The sequence below is a fragment of the Cupressus sempervirens genome, chromosome 1 (assembly GCF_028749045.1).
Source record: "Cupressus sempervirens isolate cs-2001-9-10 chromosome 1, ASM2874904v1, whole genome shotgun sequence".
Lineage (NCBI taxonomy): Eukaryota > Viridiplantae > Streptophyta > Pinopsida > Cupressales > Cupressaceae > Cupressus > Cupressus sempervirens.
Window position 1 is genome coordinate 821,120,859 of NC_143118.1, and position 6,000 is coordinate 821,126,858.

The window sequence follows — 6,000 nt, forward strand, 5'->3', positions numbered from 1 at the left end:
TTGTGTTAATGATGTTTAGTTTTTCTATCCCTGTGATTTAGTGATTAATAACAGATTTAAAGGGCATACTCTAATCCTTCATTGTCATTTTTGGTTTAAGTATGAAGCTATAGTGTGGGCTTGTCCCAAGATTTTCAGTGACAAGACTAATCATGGTTGGTAGGTCAATCACTTCTGGACCTTTTTCTTTAAGAGAGGAAGTTCTAATTTCATGGCATCTTTCATTACTAGGTGCTAGTAATGTTTTATTATTAGTGTCTAGAGGTTTGATTGTACTCTGGGTCAGCACCCACTTGTTGATGCTATTCTTAATAAAAAAACATATAGGCAACTGTAACATAGTTTAGCCTTTTCCCTGACTTATTTATTTGCCCCTAACATTGCTATTGGAAATCATATATGTGAAAAATATAAATAAGAATTGAGGTGTTAGACCACTAGTTTGACATAAATGGCCCACTAACTAACGTAACTCCATTTTTGGGGGTAGGCCTAAGTTGTAATTAAAATTTACTTACTAAATTAGATCTGCGTTCCCCTTTTGGGAGTTATACAATTTTTTTTGGTAAAATTGTGAGTTCTATTTAATCAATTGGTGTAATCTTGGATTGCATATTTGTGGTTTGTTAGAAGGGATCAACTAGAATTCACCTCTTAGTTTATCTTCTATGACCTTACCACATCTACTTAATTCCCAAGTCTTATAATTTTGTAGAATCCACATCTAGATATGCAGAAGAGTATTCCCTTTCTTGCCCCTAAATTAAACCAGATTTCTCTCTCCTTACTAAATTATTTCCCATCATCTATTTAGTGAAGTTAAGATCCCATTACAATTGAAATGTAATAAATGACTCTTCTTGTTATTGAATTCTTCTACAAAATGGAGTTTCTTATAATTTAATTTTTCTTCATTACAAAATTTTGAAAATCTCTAAAATCTACTAATACAATAACATAAGATTACTTTTAAGATACCAAAATGGTAGTCTAGAGGACCAATCAAACAATAATAGTACTTGGATGATTTTTTAAATGGATGTTAGTTTCAAATGGATTTTCTTATAATTTAATTTTTCTTCATTATAAAATTTTGAAAACCTCTAAAATCTACTAATACAATAACATAAAATTACTTTTAAGACACCAAAATGGTGGTCTAGAGGACCAATCAAACTATAATTTCTTACTTGGATGATTTTTTAAATAGATGTTAGTTTTAAATTTAAGTCTCCAAAATTTCCTTTTATGAAAGCTATGAATGAAGATACTGAGCTTGCAAAATCAAGTTTCTTACGAGACACAAATTTTCATTATGCAAAACCCTAGTTCTATGAATAAATCCTGGAAGTATTCTCATTAAAAAACATGTTGATAAAACATATCCTACTTTTCTCTGTATGAACAAGTAGGGAATACCCATTTCAAAAAATATAAATTTAATCTCCACAACATTTGATTAAAACCATATCAAATTTGTTGATACTCCCTAATATGGGAAGTAATGCACTATCATCTTAGTACTTGACTCTTCCTCTTAGTCAATTATTGTTCCATAATATAATGGTTGTAATTCTATGTAGTTTATCTCTGACAAATTGCATTCATTGGAAGACAACATAATATATGCCTTTGTGCTTGATTTTAATATTAGGGTTGAAAACAATGTCAAATCCCCTAAAAATGAGGAAAATTTATTCATGTATAGAAGTAACTATTTTATTTCTTGTTGGGTATATATAGATTTTTCTAGTGCACTCTAATTCATACATTTGTTCTTCTATTATAGATCTCATGAAGGTCTCTAATATTTTTTGTGTGATTTAATTTTGCAGCACAACAATTGCATTGTTACCAAGGATTTTGAACATTATTAGCAAGCATCTTGTAATAGTTCATGGGTGATAGAAAATGAAGTGAAGGATGCAATGAAATGTAACTAGTTCAAAGGATTATGGTTGTAGAATGAATCATATCCTCTTTATGAGCTTGTGTAGTGCCCTTACTATGATTTGACATTTAACTGTATAAAAAATGGGAGACCAAATTTTGACTATGAAAAATGGAGATAATGGCCATATGGTAGGTCCATTCCCAACATGTCATCTATCTCTCATGGAGGATCATATGATGACTGACTTAGGTTGATTGGACAATAGAAACGTCATATTATGTCAAAATATATTCAATGCCAAGGATATGCTAGAAAGAATAAGAGAAAAGAGATTAATGTTTGTTGGGGGTCTCAACAAGCTAAAACCAATGGAATTCCATGGTCTTCCTACTGAGAAAAACATTTCCAAACATTAAGATATCTTTCTGTGATGAATTACCACTTAAAACATTCAAATCCATGGACTATCAAGCTTCCATAGAATATTTCTAGGCCCTATTTCTAGTTGATTTTAATGCCAATCAATAAGAGAAAAAAATTCTACATTTGGATTCTATCCAAAAAAAATGGAGCATACTATAAAGGACTGAATATTTTGGTTTTAGAGTCCTCACATTGGTGAGCTCATAATGGCTCCAATAAGGGATATGACTTGATGTAGATATACAAAAAAAATGTACAGTGACATGGATCTATTGAAGGCTTATAAGAGAGATTTAAAAACCTAGGTAACTTGGGTATTAGCAACATTGATCTAAAAGAATCCACTATCTTCACTTGTACCATGTCACCCCAAAATTAAATTATAAAGAAATCAAATAATTTTTACAAGTAGTTGGCACCCTTCAAGCTAAAATGAGAATTTTCCACTAATGCCTCCCTAGGTACCCATGTTGGAATATATTCTTGTGAAAAAGAAAGCTCCTATTAATATCTAGTATATCATAAATCTCTTGGATGATAGGGTAAATGGACATCCTTTAGTTTACACTTTAGATCTAAGTCAATAATAGCAAAGAAATCCAAAGGCCAATTTAGATTGTAGCCATTGATGTTTACCTAGTCTCCCTAAAACTTGAAATGAACACTTGTGTGCATCCATTTTACAGTCTGCATAATCTGCTAAAACATTTTGACTTTCTTTCTAAGATATTATTGATTTTTCATACAAAGTGCATCCACCATACTGGAGAAACACAAAAGTGTAAAAATATTCACAAAGAAAACCTAAAAGTGACAAGTAGTACTAAACCAAGCAAATGTAATGTCTCTCTCAATTTTATCACTACCCACCTTAGCTATATTCAATTATTTACCATCAACCCATCACATGATGAAAATATATAAAAGAGTCTAAAACATAATTGCATCTTTATAGGAATAGATAAATAATTGGGATCTTTTGAGTAAGGTACCTCACGAATGTGCTTCTCACTCTTGGAAAAGATGGATCATAAGGGAATTTCTTTTTCTTTTGGGAAGTAGGCATTTATTTCCTTAAAATTGATGATGTCTACATAGATTAAATAGTATGTAAGATTGTGGATGCTTATGAGAATGGGTAGCCTTAAATTAGAGATTTGAATTGTAAATCAGGAACCATGCTAATTGTTGAAAAGAAAAGAAAATTCTTGATTATGAACCATGCTAATGAATAATATTTGGTATTGTTTGAAATTTTCTAGATGTCTTAAACAACTTTTATACATTGAACCATTTTTTGTTCAAATATTTGGATCAATTCTTTTGTCTAATCTAAACTCACTCTTCATCATTCATTGCAAATGAATCAAAACTAAGTTTTACAAGTGTAGCTTCAAAAGAAAAAAACTCTAAAAATACATTCACCCTTAAAAAATATACGTTTGGTCTTGTTTCATGTTAGTACTAATCAAACCCAAATCAACTATCACAAGAAACCTTTCTAAGAAATATTTCTCATACTAATATCATATTTGGAAAGCTATCATAAAAGCATAAATGATTACATAAGAAAGACAAGAGCATCACTATAAATAACATAGCTTCATGATCTAGTCCTACTAGCATGAAAGAAAAAAGAAAAAAAAGAAAAATTGATTACCTCACCCAATAAGATTTCCACCTTACCATGAATCACCAAGAGAGAGAGAGAGTGATCCAAATAGGTGGCCAAACCTGATAGTTCACCCACAAAATATGCTTACAATTGTAATATGTCTTCTGGTGGCTTCTAGAATACCCATAGATCCACCTTCTTGTATCACTATGAATATGAAATTTGTGTCTCCTCAAGACTTAGCATATTAAAAATTGAAAAATGTGTGTCTCTTCATGGTTTAGCAACTTATCTGTGTTACCTTCAGAGGATTTAGCATATTGAAAATTTAAAAATGTGTGTTTCTTCAGGATTTAGTAACTTATGTGCATTACCTTTAGAGGATTTAGTATATAAAATAAAAAATGATTGTACAAGGGAGAACCTATATATGCCCTCCTCCTTATTGTCACTGTCTACTAGACATGACAAGGAAGAGGAAGAAGATACCTACTTTACAATGTAAGGAGATATCTTGTTAACAACAATGTACATGATGTTCTTAGTGAAGGGTATTGACCCATACATCCAAGAGTATAGATAATCATTAAAAGGATATGTCACTTATGGAAAAAGAATACTCAAAGAAAGATATCCTATCAATAAGACCCCCACCATAGTGGAGTTTTGTTAGATAAAATATCATCTTTCAAAGATAAACCAAATAGGAACAAACATTTAGTCATCAAGTCTTCCTATAAAGAAGAGGAAAAAGAATCTTTGGAATGAGGAAAACAACTCTAACACCAAAGTGAGGGTAAGAGTTTATAAAGAACATAATTTTCAACATAAGAAAGAGGTGATGACCTAGTACAATAACCTCTTATATAAAAAGATTATCCATAGTCAAAACATCTATCAATATAATGAAATAATATTTCTATATATATAAGCATCACTAAGCTAAGGAAAGTAGTTCCATAGACAAAGAGGAAAAATGAAGAACCTTTCCCCTAGGGAATAAGACAAGGGATGCATTCGCAAAACAAATGTATAAGAAAAGATATCTTGAATAGAGAATAATACAAAATCATAGAAAAACCAAAGGAAAGAATACTAATTAAGCCTAATAAAAGGCCTAATGGATCCTAGGACAACTGATGAAAATACACCTCTTGCCCCCTAGTCTATAGACAAGAGGAGAAGAGATATATATTATATAAAAATAAGGTGAATCCCCTATATAAAAATTATGAAGGAATTGTAAAACTACACAAGAGTGAGATATAATTCCTAAAGTAGCTCATTCATGAAAATATAATTTGAAATGTTTACAATCAGTAAGTAAATGTGTATCATGATAATGAAAAGGACATTTATACTTGCATAAGGAATCTTTTGGTGTAGGTTTAAAGATTTCATTTTTGGAATTCATTAATTCAACATACACCTTTTTATCCACCTCTTGATGAATATGAGGGTTATCCAAGGTAAGTGTAGGGAGAAAATTATGAAGAGGAGGATGATGTTTAGCATCACCTACCCTAACTTGAGATCTCAAAAAACCAACGCCATGCAAATTTAGTTTGGGGGATATATGAATGAGATACTTAATAACCTGCTCATTAACTCTAGGTCATAAATCTATATAACCTTGTCTAGTTATCATATTATATCTTGTAGTGTAAAAATCATGAAAAAGTTGATAGGAGGTGATTGATTATCATGTTCAAGAGTAAAGGTTGTATAAGGTAGAATAATAGGTTGTGAAGAAGTTTCTTTACCCTTTCCTTTAATATCCTCATGAATTGGAGGAGAAGGTAAACCAAAGAAGTCTTGTACATCTACATCCTGAAGTATAGCTAGAATTCCATCATAAGTATGGGAACAACAAGGATTAATAGATGGAGAATTATGCATCAGATTAAGAATGATAGGATTAGGATTAGAAACATTAAGAGATGGTGTATCATCTATAAAATCCTTCACATAATCTAAAAGAATAATAAATCAACATAATAAAGTGAATGATACTCTCATAAACATCATAAGTATGGTAAAGAGATGTTAAAATATGGCTAATAAAGAA

At 30.8% G+C, this 6,000-nt stretch overlaps 1 pseudogene; it reads left to right on the forward strand.

Annotated features, from left to right (window-relative positions):
* Positions 1–3,012, forward strand: part of LOC149580394 (protein trichome birefringence-like 36) — a 66,256-nt pseudogene extending 63,244 nt beyond the window's left edge.
* The last annotated feature ends 2,988 nt before the right edge of the window (positions 3,013–6,000 follow it).